This window comes from Bactrocera neohumeralis, chromosome 4, assembly GCF_024586455.1.
Source record: "Bactrocera neohumeralis isolate Rockhampton chromosome 4, APGP_CSIRO_Bneo_wtdbg2-racon-allhic-juicebox.fasta_v2, whole genome shotgun sequence".
Lineage (NCBI taxonomy): Eukaryota > Metazoa > Arthropoda > Insecta > Diptera > Tephritidae > Bactrocera > Bactrocera neohumeralis.
This window is the reverse complement of record NC_065921.1, coordinates 62,468,911-62,485,283: the sequence shown is the minus strand read 5'-3', so window position 1 is coordinate 62,485,283 and position 16,373 is coordinate 62,468,911. Positions and strand designations below refer to the sequence as shown.

General features: G+C 38.1%; 1 pseudogene; it reads right to left on the bottom strand.

Moving 5' to 3' along the window:
- Positions 1–264: 264 nt before the first annotated feature.
- LOC126755818 (uncharacterized) lies at positions 265–1,110 on the bottom strand (annotated as a pseudogene).
- Positions 1,111–16,373: the final 15,263 nt, after the last annotated feature.

Below are 16,373 nucleotides of genomic sequence, written 5' to 3'. Positions count from 1 at the left end.
GCCATGGAAGGCATCTCAAATCGTTAATGTTGCGGCAGCGTTACACAACGTTTGCATTCACTATCGCGTGAATGATGAAAGTTTAGAAAATAATTCGGAACCAAATATTTTTAGAGAAGGTAATGAAATTCTTTCATCAACTTCTAATGATGCAGCTTCACAAATCAGAGAAGCTATATGTGCTACACTTACCCGAGTATAATATCCTAAATAAATATTAACACAAAATATTTATAGTTTTAATTAAGTATTTATTTAATTTATTTAATTATTTTTTGTCATGGATTGCAATTTTTTCTCCTCTACCTCTAACATTTGCTGTTTAATGGAATTTTTAGCAGCTATCAAATTCTCCATAGCTATGTTGTGCCTTTTAATTTCTTCCACTTCCGCTTTTTTTAAATCATTTTGCATTTCCAATGCTCTGTCTACTCGTCGCATACGTAATGAGAGATCGTCCAACTTATCAATAATCTTTTTTTTGAAATTCTTTTTGAATATTACATTGTTCTTTAATTAAATCGGCTGTACATGTTTCCGGTGGCCTAGTAGTACGTCTAGGCAGTGCTGGACTGCAGGTCACTGATGGCATTGATACGTCAGCCTCTGTCTCATTGCCCACGTCGGCTACAATAGGTAAGCCGATGCTCACTGTATTCTCAATACCACTTGTACTTGTTTGCAATGTCGTTAGTGTTATCACCGCTTCCTCCAATTCATTGAAATAGTGCTGCCTATTTCTGCCGCCACCAGTAGCTGACTGCTCCTTTTTATTTTCAACCAATTTTCTTTTTATGTAGGCCTTCCAGTCAAGCCATACCTAATAAAAAATAAGTCAAACAAGCTTTAAATTATCCTGTTACAACAATAAAATCTACAACTTTATTATATTACCTTCTTCCAGCTGGAAATATCCTTGATAGGCGGACCAACACTATTGAGTTCTTGGGCCATATTGTTCCAAAAAGCTGCCACTTCTTCTTTAGGGCACTTGGTAAAACCCTGCGCCATTTCAGGTTTTTGCTGTAACAGCTCCACCATTAGTGCATATTGTTGCTTGGTGGTAATTACTTTGGACCTGCAGAAATCGCATTAAAGATTATTTTACTGGTAACAAATATGTTATAGTTTGAATTCAATTAAAAGTTTTAATTGATAATATTAAATACTAAACAACACAAATATGTTATAGTTTGAATTCAATTAAAAGTTTTAATTGATAATATTAAATACTAAAACTTTTAATCTCTTCTTCTTTTGCATGTATTTTATTATATTTCTCTTCTGGGCTTCCTGAGGGAGGGGTACGGAATGGTGTCATTAACCATGGTTCTAAGGCATATCCAGCATCTCCTGTACAAATATAAAATTTTGGGAATTTTTGTAATATATATGTTTGTATGTATAATACCCAAAAGCCAACTGTTTCGTTCACCATCCAGGTACTTTTTCTCATGAAAATAACGAGCATTGCTGACTTTCCATATGTGGGAGTCGTGATTGCTGCCAGGAAACTGAGCATTCACATAACGTATTTTCATTTTATTGTCACATATCTGCAAAACATTGATTAAGATGTTTGAAATGCGAGTTTGTCACCAAACTTACAATCATGGCATTGATACTAAAGTATCCTTTGGCGGTTATAATAGAGAAACTTATCTTTAGTTGGAGCAACGGTTTTAATATGTGTACCATCTACACACAAAATCGCGCCTGGAAATCCGTATTTCTGGAAAGATCACGCCGACTTCTCTCACGTTCTTCCTCAAGCAACATAAATAAAAACGTTAGCGAATACATATTTTGTTCGTAAAATCAATTTGAATACAAACGATTTCACTTTTATTAATCAAATTTTAAATTTTTTCTTCTACATAGCTGATTTCGAAATGTCAAAATTCAAAGTTAAGTCTGGCAACAAAAGTTTCGAATTCACATGGATTAAATTATTATTATGCGTATTCGTAGCGGACATTCGTATTCGTAGCGGACATTCGTATTCGTAGCTTCTCTACGATGGATTGCGTGATAGGGCTGAATATAACTCTTCGCTATAACTATAGATAAATGGAAAGTGACATGATATAGAAAAATAATTAGGAAGGAGTTCATACTGCAGTAAAGAGATCATGTTTCAAATGTATTTATATACAGACATAAATTTAGTGAAAAATAAATATTATTTTTAGAGATTGTAACTGGGCTGCATATATGTAAGTAATTTGTATTTTTGTAGTCTTGGAAAATTTTTGACTTTAATAGAAACATTTGCGTCTAGTAAATTCTGCCCTAAGTTCCCATTGTGAAATACACGTGTCAAGGCGAATTCTAATCTGTAAGACCATTTTTGTTAAGACGTTATGAAGAAAAAAGGAGCTACGGTTTTCTGGATAACCTGGTTACGAACTTAAGGACCGATAATTTTTCCAGTTTACTGTGCTTGAAAATTCATTAATTTGTGCGGAGATCCAACATGGCCTACTTAAGGTAACTTTGCAATATAAACTGCTGCAATATGAAGAATTGCAGTGCTGACAACATGAAGAATCGTGAAATTAAATCCAAAATGCCCTACTTAAGGTAACTTTGCAATATAAATTGCAGTATTGACAACATGAAGAATCGTGAATTTAAATTTCTATAATAAGGAAAAGAGTTTATCTAGCGACTGTCTGTTATCGGAAGTTAGTTTTAAACCTCCGAAGGTTCCTCTGATAGGAAAGCTTTCTCATTGCAATAAGATGTGACTTAAGTTTTTATTAAAACCTGTTAGATCACGTTAAATCGATTATCATAATGGAAGAAAAAGTGCAGGCATTATCATTTATTTCTTGCATGGAAGCTTAAACTGCCCTTTCGCTTTCTGTGACGAGCTGCAAAAGAAACACTTTGTCTGACTGAGAATTTTGGTGTAAAAAATGTAGAAGAAGAAGTAGACTGTCTTGCTCAGTATTCACATCTCTTATGCTTCGCCATGACCAATAGCACCCTCACGTGCTTCGAACAAGCGAAAAATAATTATGACAGTGTGGCAGGCGCTGCTGTATTCAACAATATCATTAACATCAACAATAAATGTGGTAGCAATGAAAACTTTTCGCATGCGGAAGCTGGCGAGCATAAAAGAGTTGAAGCTGGCGAGCATTTATTTTACCCGTGGACATTGGTGGACCATCATTGTTGTTTTTATTGTTAAACCGATTATTATAGCGAGTTAATAAAATCAATATTATGTGCTGCATCGATTGAGAGAGCTTAATACGCCCACACTCACACACACTTATATATAGGGTAGGGGTGCGTGTTAGACGTTTAGCCACAAAAAACAAGTTGTGAAAACATGCACACGTGCACTTTTGTTGTGGCCAAAGTGGTTAGCAGATGTTTTGGAATATGAGTCTGTGTGTGTGTATGGACCACAAGTTCGTAAATGCAAACCATAGGCTCAACACACAAAGAAACACACACACACATATACTTATAATACTTTCAATTCGGCTACGACATAATTTATATTTGCGAAGTTGAGAAGAGTAGAAGACGAAGTGGGCGTGTTTTAGGAAAGAGCATAATTGTGAAGAACGCTTGTTTGCCAAGTAATTGTTGAGTTTGGGTTTCGGTTGAAAGTTCATTCAATACTTTAATAATTTTCCACTATTTATGTATTTATATAAAATACTAAAATGAGAAAGATGCTGAATCTTTTGAATTTTGACTAAAATTAGAACCGAAGGTTACTTAATTATGCAATGATAATTGTAAAACTGTTTCCCATATATAAGAAGTTTTCCAACAAGAAAATCATTGCTGCCTTGTATGTAACTCTAATAGTACAACTTTAGCAGAGTAGACTTATCGAATACTAGGTAGATTGTTATAAAAAGATATTTTACCTTAAGGTAAGAAAGCCTTCATTTCACAAAAAAAATCAATTAACATTCAGTCTCCGACTATCACTCAGAGCGAGCGGTTATCTCATTCCCATGTGTATTTCTTTTAATAAATAATAAAAATTTTTAATTGAATTCAAACTATTACATATTTATTTTCAATTTAAAACTTACATTTTTCTTTTTTTTAATTTTTTTCACCGATAGCACAAACCTGTCGTACAAAAATTCCGCTAAACTTAAAAATTTTCCGTTCCGAGTGAATTCAGTGAATGCAACTCTATGAATTTCGAACTTACTTTCGGAACTGTTCGAATTGTATGATAGCAGTTTCGTAACTTTCCCGAAAAAACAGTCTACGATGGATTGCGTGATAGGGCTGATTATATAACTAAATATGAGTATCCTGATTTTTTGTTATTTTCGCTTACCGCTACCACTCTTTCATAGTTAACATTAGGACCACTTAAACGAAAAGTATTATTATTTAAATGTGAATAATCGGGGTAAAGAAAAAAAATGCTTTTTTTTATTTTATATAAAATGGTTTAATTTACAAAGGTGATTTTGTCATTTTATATTTAATCACAAAATATGTAAAGAGCAAAGCTAAATGTACTCGCTACGTGCGAATGTGCGATTGAAATTCCACGGCGAGGACACGAGATGAGAAAAAGACGTGCAGGATCTCGGTTGAATCAAATGCTGAACGCAGCGCGCTAGATTCAACCGATCGATGTAAAATATGCAGAAGGTGTTGACGCGGCTCAGTGTCGAAGCGAATGTGAATAAGATAATAGCGATGAACCAATCCTTTTGACATCTTTTGTGGTGAAATCCAATGTGTCCTCAGGGGTGGTGTATTGGTGGTGTGGTGTATTGGTGTTGTGTCTAGCTAGGTTGCGCCACTTTTTCCCGGGTAGAGTGGGTAGATGCTTAACTCATTTCAACATCCTGGGCCCCCTAGGCGAATATTTTGCCTAGTATTACGTATATGCTGTTATCTGTATTTCGGCATATTGCTGGTTGAGTTGCCGAGGGCGCAGAACACATGTTATAAATGTTGAAAACGGATTTGGTTTTAAACATACTTAGTATTTGGTATGTACATATGCTTTTACGTGCGTACAATAAGTAACTATATTTTACGGATTTATGAGTTTGTAACTGCTTTTCATAGTTGTTATATTTGCGGTTGTTTCTTTGATAGGTTTTCATATATTTGTGTTCCTATTTCATATTTCTTTACAATCGGCTAGTTAAATTAGGTTTTTATTATTTGCGTTATCGGCTTATGAAGGGTGGTAACTCCACGCCTGGCTAAGATGTGGCCAGAATGGGTACTCCTTAGCCCTTCAGTTAGTACTATAAAATTAGAGGCATCTTGTGAGAGAATGGCCGTGAATGGAGAACGGATTTGATTCGAAGAGTAGAGAATTCTTCGTAATTAATTTGATGCTTTTTATAGCTGATTCCCATAACCCACCCATATGAGAAGCGGATGGATAGATGCGATAAGAGTGACCTTTGCTTTTTGTAAGTGGGGGTGCGTCACTGTATCGCATTGAGAATATGGCGATCCCTTAACTTTTCTTTTGAGTTTTTGCTAATAATTTTAAAATTTAGCTATGAAGCAAAATTGAACGAAATGTCTCGATTTTTTTTGACTTTTTAGTATGTACAATTGAAGATAAAAGCGATATTATTTACATTTTGCCATATTGAATTAGTAATAAGTTGTGTTCGTGGTATCGCTTTGTGTGCGCACATAGATGATGCGCTATATGGATATTCAGAAACCGTATTGGCTTGGTATGTGGGGAATAGTTCACCCATCGCTGTATTTATATCTGCGAAATTTTAGTTCGGTTTCATTTATTCGTCCCATAAATTCCCATATGTGGGGAATAGTTCACCCATCGCTGTATTTATATCTGCGAAATTTTAGTTCGGTTTCATTTGTTCGTCCCATAAATCTTGCGTCAGTAATCATAAGTGGCGAAGGCCACCCTGGGGGGTCGAAACGTGACATATATTTGAATTTTTATTATTGTCAGAGTGAATTTTTACTTTGTTTTTTCTGTCAATATGTGGGATGTTGGACAATTGTGGCTCTACAGGAAGTCGTGGAACATACTGTCCATTATTTGATCGCGTAGACGTGGCTTTAGAGAAGTCTTCACAATACCGATCTTCTAGAGTTTTGTTCGTTATGGGGGTAAGTTTTCTTACCTTATGAGATTTCCTTAATTGCGAATAAAGGTGTTTGTTTGTATTATACTCAACTTGAGTTGGTATGGTGGTAACTAGTTCTGTAACTAGTCCACTTTGTGTTTCACTGTGCAGCGTTTGAGTTTCTCGTGCCTTTGAGCAGCATGGTGTCTTGGCAATTTTTTATTTTTTATTTTGGGTTTCGGGATTTGCTTTTGTAATTAAACCCGTGGTTCTTTTTGTATAAGCGCTTCTTTGGGGTGAGATGGGATATATGCTATAATGAAGCATTGAATGATGTCTTTTGTGATAATAGATGCAATTGAATATGCTTTTGCAATTTTTATATGTGTGCGCATTTGACAGGCAATTTGTGCAAAGTCTTTTTAACCTGACAAAATTGTTTCGTTCTTTAACTTTTACGTTTTTAAACTTCTCGCAAGATATAAGCCTATGCCCTTTTTACATAGTTCGCATGACGTTTGTTTTTTCAGTTCGGATGTGAACGATTGCTTTTTGTAAAAGCTTTTGTTTGAATTGTTTTTGTTTCTAACTTGGGGTCTATTTAAGCTTCCATTTTGGTCGAGTTTGATCTTAGTTTTGATTTTTTTTTCTAACCTTTCCACAATTTCATATTGGGTGGTGAGAAAGTCTTTCATTTGTTGCCACGTTGGGCACGTTTTTCGTGATGATAGCGATTGCTCCCATAGAAGTAACGACTTTTCTGGTAATGCGGCGGTGCAAATGTTTACCAGAATTGGGTCCCAGCTGTCTGTGGGAATATTTTGTGTCGACAGAATCGACAAACAATTAGAAACAGCGGACTGTAGTGTTTCAAATTCTTCACTTGATTCTTTCTTGTTTTTTGGCAAGTTTAACAGTGTCGTTACTTGCTTATCGACCAGTATTCTTACGTTTTCATATCACGCTTTTAGAGCTTCCCAAGCCAAATTGAAATTATCGTCATTAAGAGCGAACTGTTTTACTATGACGCCTGCTTGACCTTTTGTCATATATCGAAGGTGATACAATTTTTGTGCTTTTGATATTTCTGGATGATTGATGTAAACGGCTGTAAACATGTCCCGGAAGGACGGCCATTCTTCATAACCTCCATAGAATGTCTCTGTGTCACATGCGGGCACCTCGAGGTGGAAGCCTGAACTTGCCTTTTGACAGTCTATTTGTGGCAGCTCTACTCTACTGTGGGGAGTAAGTGCAATTGCTTTAATAAGCTTTAGTTGATCGGAGATAATAGCTTTGGTTTCTTCGAACTAGTCTAAGCAGTTTTCGTATATGGCGTAAGCAGATAATTTAAAATTTTGTGGTAGATCTGAATCGTCAGAATCTACAATGGCGTCATGAGCCGCTTGGAGGAGAGTCCAAAAATTTTTAAGGTTTTGACTTTTTAAATCTAATAACGATTCCGAGTTTTCGTGAATCGGTGAGGAGGCAAATCTAGTGCAGTATCTTATTAAACTATCACTTTGTGAAATGAATTTAACAACCTGTTTTGAGCGTGTAGCTCCTGCAGGTGTATTTTGATTTGTGTTATTGTTCATTAGTTTGGTTGTATGTAGAAATATTTGTTAAAATGAAGTAAAGGTTTCTCAGTGTGAACTGAAAACTTTTTAAGTATAAAAAGGTTTTTTTTTCGTAAAAGACGGGTTATTTGTTTTATTAATAGCATTACTTATTTACTTGCTATTTAAATTTATTTAATTTTTATTTTTTATACCCTGAACAGGGTATATTAAGTTTGTCGCGATGTTTGTAACACCCAGAAGGAAGCGTCGGAGACGCTATAAAGTATGTATATATGTATATAAATGATCAGTATGTTGAGCTGAGTCGATTTAACCATGTCTGTTCCGTCTGTATATATACGAACTAGTCCTTCAGTTTTTAAGATATCCTTTTGAAATTTTACAAACGTCATTTTCTCTTCAAGAAGCTGCTCATTTGTCGGAACGGCCGATATCGGACTACTATAACATATAGCTGCTTTATAAACTAAACGATCGGAAGATCGTAGAATATTAAATAGGTACTAACCTAGGTAGGAACTAAACGTACAAGTAGTTCGATGGGTAGGTAGAAAGTATAACTGAGGTATAAAAAGCCGCTGCAATGTTTTTTTGTAATTACGCCTTAATATTTCCACTAAAATTGCTTGATGAATAAAGTATTCAGGGACCAGACAATTATACCATACATTTTTGTATAGAAGATTTTTTTGACAAGTATATACAATTATATGGCACATAAGATAAGTAGCAAAAATATGAAGAAATTAGAAATAATAAATAAATCCCTAATTTTTCCAGATATGAATAATTAACATTGTAAGCATATTTATTCAGCCCTAATAAACTGATGGGTAGGTAAACCAAAACCTAGGTAAAAACAAAGTTGGGAGGTTAGGTAAAGTGTAACTGTAGGAAGGACTTTACATATAAGGTTCTAAAAAATTATATAAATAGGGTGTAAACTCAACGGATTACTTTAATTTTCGCCTACAGCTTAAACTTAGAACAACACAAGCGACTATCAAATTTATCGAAAAAATCCTTTATAAAAAAAACCATTATTTTTTTGGAATATATTTTTATTTATTTATTATTAATTTTAGCTGTTAATTTTTTTTGTATATCTTTTATTGGTATAAATATTTTATGGTCGTCATCAAAAGGGGGGTCTCTCATCCGAGGCTGTTTTTTCTTTGTTCTTGGTAAGGTGCCGCTGCCCAGCTGGTTGATGTCCTCGCAAAAATAAAGGCTGACATCACCGCCGTCCAAGAAATGCGATGGACGGGACAAGGACAGAGACGAGTAGGTCCTTGTGACATTTACTACAGTGGCCATATAAAGGAGCGCAAGTTTGGTCTTGGCTTCGTGGTGGGAGAGAGACTCCGTCGCCGAGTACTATCATTCACTCCGGTGAATGAACGTCTAGCCACAATCCGCATCAAAGCGAGGTTCTTCAACATATCGCTGATTTGCGCCCACGCCACGACGGAAGAGAAGAACGATGTGACCAAAGATGCCTTTTATGAGTGCTTGGAGCGCACTTATGAGGGCTGCCCCCAGCACGATGTCAAAATCGTGCTTGGCGACTTTAACGCCAGGGTGGGCCAAGAAGGTATCTTTGCCACTACTTTCGGTAAATTCAGCCTCCACGACGAAACATCCCCAAATGGGTTGAGGCTGATTGACTTCGCCGGGGCCCGAAATATGGTTATCTGTAGTACTAGATTCCAGCATAAGAAGATTCATCAAGCTACCTGGCTGTCTCCGGATCGAAAAACTACCAACTAGATCGATCATGTTGTGATAGACGGAAGACACGTCTCCAGTGTTTTAGATGTGCGTGCGCTCCGAGGTCCTAACATCGACTCGTCCACTATCTTGTTGCAGCCAAGATTCGCACCCGCCTCTGTGCAGCAAAAAACGCACGTTAACAAACACAAGGAAGGTTCGACGTCGAGAAGCTGCAATCAAAACAGACAGCCGAACGATTTTCTACTTGGCTTGCACTCCTGCTCTCCGAGAGCACTCGTCAACAACTCGGTATAAGGGAACTGTGGGACGGCATTTCAAATTCCTTACGTACAGCTGCAACCGAAACCATTGGTTTTCGGAAAGTGCAAAGGAACAGCTGGTACGACGAGGAGTGCCGTGTCGCAGCGGAGAGAAAACAGGCTGCCTACCTCGCAACGTTACGATTGACCACTACACGTGCGGGATGGGATAGATACCGAGAGTTGAAGAGGGAAGCGAGACGCATTTGCAGACAGAAAAAGAAAGAGGCTGAAATGCGCGAGTACGAAGAGCTTGATAAGCTGGCCGACAGGGGTAATGCTCGAAAATTCTACGAAAAAATGCGGCGGCTTACCGAAGGTTACAAGACCGGAGCATACTCTTGTAGAACCACCAAAGGCGATCTAGTGACCGATGCCCAGAGCATACTTAAATTATGGAGGGAACACTTCTCCAGCCTGCTGAATGGCAGTGAACGCATAATGCCAGGAGAAGGCGAACCCGATTCCCCAATCGATGACGATGGAGCAGACGATCCAGAAGAACTGATAAGGAGCATGCATCAGCTTCTTTGTAAAATATGGTCGGACGAAAGCATGCCCAACGATTGGAATTTAGGTGTGCTATGCCCAATCCATAAAAAAGGAGACCCCACAATCTGCGCCAACTACCGTGATAATTTCGTCTATCTTGGAACCAGCGTAAACACCACCAACAATGTCAGCCTGGAAATCCAACGCAGGATTGCTCTTGCCAACGGGTGCTACTTCGGACTGAGTAGGCATGTGAAAAGTAAAGTCCTCTCTCGACGAACAAAAGCTAAACTATATAAGTAAGTCGCTCATAATTCCCGTCCTGCTATATGGTGCAGATTCTTGGACGATGTCAACATCTGATGAGTCGACGTTGCGAGTTTTCGAGAGAAAAATTCTGCGAAAGATTTATGGTCCTTTGCGCGTTGGCCACGGCGAATATCGCATTCGATGGAACGATGAGCTGTACGAGATATATGACGACATTGACATAGTTCAGCGAATTAAAAGACCGAGGAAGACCTCCACTCCGTTGGAAGGACCAAGCGGAGAAGGACCTGGCTTGGCTTGGAATATCCAATTGGCCCCACGTAGCGAAAAGAAGAAACGACTGGCGCGCTGTTGTTAACTCGGCTATAATCGCGTATGCGGTGTCTACGCCAATTAAAAAGAAGAAGATAAATATTTTATATTAATTTATAAAAATGCCAAGAGTATCTAGGCACTCGCAGGAACAAAGACGTCGCAATGCTTTGAATGGAAGCCGACAACAATATAGTCAAAATTTGGAAATAAATCGACTGAGGAACGCCGACTATGTTGCACAATTACGCAGTTCAAATTTGGAGTTCCGTAATGAAGAGAGAATTCGGGACAGTTCTGCACGTTCCAATAGACGACAAAACCTGCTTCACTGAGCTGCGGAGCAGGAGCGCAACCCTGCGGAACATTTAAATAGGCGTTTAAATCCGCAGTATAGAGCAGAAGAGCAGGAACGCAACACCGTGGAACATTTAAATAGGCGTTTAAATCCGGAGTATAAAGCAGAAGAGCAGGAACGCAACACCGTGGAACATTTAAATAGGCGTTTAAATCCGGAGTATAGAGCAGAGGAGCAGGAATGCAACACCGTGGAACATTTAAATAGGCGTTTAAATCCGGAGTATAGAGCAGAGGAGCAGGAACGCAACACCTTGGAACATTTAAACAGACGGACCAATCGAGAATATAGAACAGCGGAGCAGGAGCGCGACACAATAGGACATTCAATCAGGCGCTTGTATCCGGAATATAGAGCTCAGAAGCAGGAGCGCGACACAATGGAACGTTCTATACGACGCCAGAATCCAATAATCAGAGAAGAAGAAAGGCAACGAGATGCAGCATTGAGGAGAAGTCGTCGAAGAGATCCAATAACAAGACGTCGTGAACAAATTTTAAAGCAAGCAACAACTTGCAAATGCGCCGGAATCAATATTGCAAAGAGTACAATTATATTGCTCGGATCCCGCAAATCGTCAGTTGGAGAGCGAAAGGCAAGCCAGGAGGAATATTAGAAGACGTCGTGAACTTTCTCCTGATGCACTGCTAGAAGAACAAGCACGTCAACGTCGAGCTGCCAATATCTTTGATATGTACGCATTGTTGATAAAAAAGGGCCCACTGAAATATGCGTGTGTTGTGGGGCACTTGGTTCCCTCACCAAGTAAAAAAGCTAGAAAAAGGTCAGACCTCAGCAAAGTTCACGCACTCGGAAGAGCTAGAAAAGTTTTTTATTTGTCATCGAAGTTTCCATCTTCGGACCAAAAATATAATTTTTGTAGCACCTGCTATCGTTTTGTCAAACAAGGGAAAATACAAATTATCTGCCTCTCAGAAGGATTGGAGTTTTCTGACATTACGGAATGTCTTCAGGATTTAACGTGTCTGAAGGAAAGGCTAATATCCCCGAGAATCCCATTTATTCGCATCATATCTTTAGGATATGAACGACAATGTGCTATTCGTGGAGCAGTAGTAAATATCCCGATTTCTGTTGTAGAGACAGTCACCATGCTACCACGAAGATTTGACAACAGCAATATTATTCAAGTGCACCTGAAACGTCGCTTGGAATATGAGCAAAATTTTATGACAGAGACAGTGCGACCAGCAAAAATATTGCAGGCACTGAATTATCTGTTGGGTACAGAGCTCTACGTCAAGCACAACATTCAAATGTCAAGTGATTGGCTCGTAAATGTAGGAAACGAGGAAACTGTGCCATTTATTGCGGATCCTGCAGATGAGGTAGCAGTAAGAAACCTGCTTTTTTTGCCCGTCAGGAAAATGTACAGGAAATGGAAGAGTAATTAAATCCAGGTGGCCAGGAAACTTTGATGGACAATGAACCCCTTGAAAACAGATCGATTGAACGAGTTGCAATGGCACCAGGGCAAGGTGCCCAAGGGATGTTACAATCGACGACGATGCTCAGGAGTTGTCGTATCCAACAATTTACGGCGGAAAGAAGAGGACATCCACGACAAATTATAGCGAAATTGCGCGATCTGTAATACGACGCTATGATCGATGTTGTGCGCGTGTGGACGTCCTTCTGTATATTTATAAGTTCTATGAGTTAGAGCGCATCAAAAATGCTATTTCTATTTGCCTGCGGAAAAAGTCTGGATCAAGAAATATAACTGCTGCAAATGTGAGGGATGAAAACTTTGTCAGCAACCTTATTCAGTATGATGACGGCTATCATATCCTCAAAGGACTTCGATCCTCACCTGCACATTGGGAGGCTGAAAAGAAAAAAGTTTTAGCAATGATCCGTCGGTTTGGATTGCCTACATCATAACAATGTCAGCTGCAGAGACAAAATGGCCGGAACTGTTGGTCATATTAAAGAAAGTAGTAGATAAAGTAGACATTTCGGAAGAAGAGGCCACTGCCTATCAAGTTCTGAAAAGGCGAGACTCATAAGGACAGATCCAGTTACATGTTCCAGATATTTCGACAATCGATTCCGCCAAATGTTGAAATTGTTAAAAAATGGACTGTTTGGAGTACATTTAGTAGTCCGTTACTATTACAGAATTGAATTTCAGCATAGGGATCACCACATTGTCATGGCATGTACTGGTTAAGCGATGCACCGCAATTGGAAAGTGATGGAATCATCAACACAACTGAAGTTGAAACTTTCATCGACCGACACATTACGACTGATGGGGATGATTTGGACTTACAGGAATTTATTCAGTACCAAAAACACAGACATGGTCGAGCTTGCCTAAGAGACCTGCATGGAAAACAAGTGTGCCGATTCAACATGCCATATCCGCCGATGCCGCGGACAGAAATTATTTTCCCCTTGGAGAATGAGGAGGGTATTGAGCAACACAAACTTCAATTTATAAAAATACAGGAACTATTAAATCTGACGGATCTCGCAGAAGAAGAAATAATACGGTTGAACTGCTTTGAAAATTTTTTGGCGGATGAGCGGATTAACACTGATTATGAAGGATACAAGCTCGCTCTTCGCTCATCTGTAAAAAACCACACATTTTCTTAAAGAGAAAATTTTCGGATAGGCTTCTAAATGCCTACAATAAAAATATCCTTAACTTGCATAGAGCAAATATGGATATTCAATTCATTTTGGACGCCTACGCTTGCTGCAGCTATATAATTAATTATATAAATAAATCCAATAGAGGGGTATCAACACTACTGAGACAAGCCATGGAGGAAATAAATGATGGGAATTTCTCCATTAAAAGAAAACTGCAGCACATCGGAAACAAATTTGTAAACGGGTCGGAAATATCGGCTCAAGAAGCAGCTTATAATATTTTGGGACTGCATTTATCGGAAGCGAGTAATGGGGAAATATTTATAAATACATCACATCCAAACAATCGAGTAAGTAGTATCCTCAGACGTGAATTGGATGTTTTACAGGAGAATTCTACGGACATACGAGTATATGTACTGAGTATACTGGATCACTACTCTCAAACGCCCGATCAATTTGAAGAACTATGCTTAGCAGATTTTGCAGCATGGTTCAGAATTTCCAAAACAAGTAGGAATATTTCTTTTAATAATGAAGACTACAATGAAATAGAAAACCAGGATGACACGACCGCTGCACCTCCAATGGCATTAAAAGATGGATCAGGATTTTTAAGGAAAAGGAAGCAAGCACTTATTCTGCGCTGGAAACGTTTTAGCGTTGAAAATTCAGAGGTGATTTTTTCAGAGAAACTGCCATGATGTTTCACCCATGGAGAAATGAGGAGGCCGAGCTCTTAAGTAGTGATGTCGGGAGTGTTTTCAACGACACAAGGAGCAAATTGAGCAGAATAAGCTCAAATATGACAAATTTTTATCCAACGAGCTTGAACAGATTCTGGAAAACCTGTATGTTTCAGCGGAAGAAATATCCGATGAGATAGCTGCCTCTCAACTTTTGGATCCCGAATTTAGAGCTCTAGCTGTTCTAGAGCAAGTAGGAGATGTTAATGTTTTTCACGAGGACAACAATATTGTGGAAGAGGCGGTCCGATTAATTTAAACGACCATATATCAGTCGTTGACATTGCGCGCTAACAGTGTACCAGGAACTAACCCCGAAACAGCCAAGGTGTTACTCTGCGCACCCACTGGCAAAGCAGCTTTTGTCTAACACTTCATTCCGTTTTTCCACTCCCCGTCAACCAGTCCTACGCCGATCTTCGGCCTCTCAATAGTGACACATTGAACACTATAATTAATGAAATTTCAATGTTTGGAGCAAAGATGTTTGCGTATTTAGATTGTAGGTTAAAGCAAATTTTTAGAAGCAGTGCTTACTTTGGAGGCATTCCAATTATCGTGTTTGGTGACTTAAAACAGTTGCCACCAGTAGGAGATCGATGGATATTTGCAACGAATGGCAATGATCATTACAGTGCAATTACAAGAACTTCGCTTTGGGATCAATTTCGATACTTCGAGCTCACCGAAATAATGCGTCAGCGTGAAGATCAAGAATTTGCCATCGCTTTAAACAACATGTCAGAGGGAAATATGACACACGGTGACATCCAATTAATCAAAAGCAGGGAAAAGACCTCTAACGAGATACCCAATGAAGCCATCCATCTCTTTTATTCAAATGCTGGAGCAAATAATTTCAATTCAACAAAACTGGCGAACACGATGACCGACGAGTTTATTTCGACTGCGAAGGATACAATTAAGTCAAGTTCCTTAACCGAACGCAGCAGAGCAAACATATTAGAAGCTGTGAAGGGTTTCAAGCCATCAGAAACACAGGGAATGCCTCATACATTGCAGCTCAAAACATCGATAAAATATATGGTAACAGTCAACATAAGCACGAGTGATGGATTAGTAAATGGTGCTACAGGGAAACTAATGCAGGTGGATACCGAATCGTCTGGACCTGAAAGCACAGTGGTGCGACTTAATGTTTCTAGCAAAAAACCCGGCTAAACAGAATTAGTGAAATGTTTTTCTTTAAATGAAAACCACTGGCCAGTTACGTCTTAGATTTACTTAAACACATAGTTCCTATAAAAAATGCACCTGTGAAGGGTATATTAGCTTCGGTGCAGCCGAAGTTAACGTTTTTTCTTGTTTTTTTTTTTTAATTTTATTTTTATTTTTTTTATATGCTTTGTTTTCAAACCACAATATTAATTTTAAGTATTTTCTATATAGGTACATATAGTAGTGATGCCCAAACGCACACTACCAAACTGTGTGCTTGTGTTGGAGTATGAGAGAGCTTGCTGCTACACCAAAAAAAATACAAAACTTTAGTATTAATTAATATAAAAAAAATTTGAAAGTGATTCGACAACTTTTACAAAATTGTGAAATTAATGAAATTCCTTATTAATTTTTATCAATTACAAAAATAAAGACAATTCACGTATCAAAAAGAAATTAAAATAAAAAAAAATTTTAAATATTGAATTTATGTTGAAGTTTTCACCTAAACGGATGTATCAAAAAACTAAAAATCAATATTTTCATGGTTTTATAGTAAAATTGTTAATCAGCGCGCACATACAAATTACATGCGTAGCAGTCAACAGTCGTTGATCAAGTGATTTTCAAATGCACATTAATTTTCCACAATGTATAGAGACCGCTTGACTAATACGTGTGAGCGAATCTGTGAGAGAGCAATA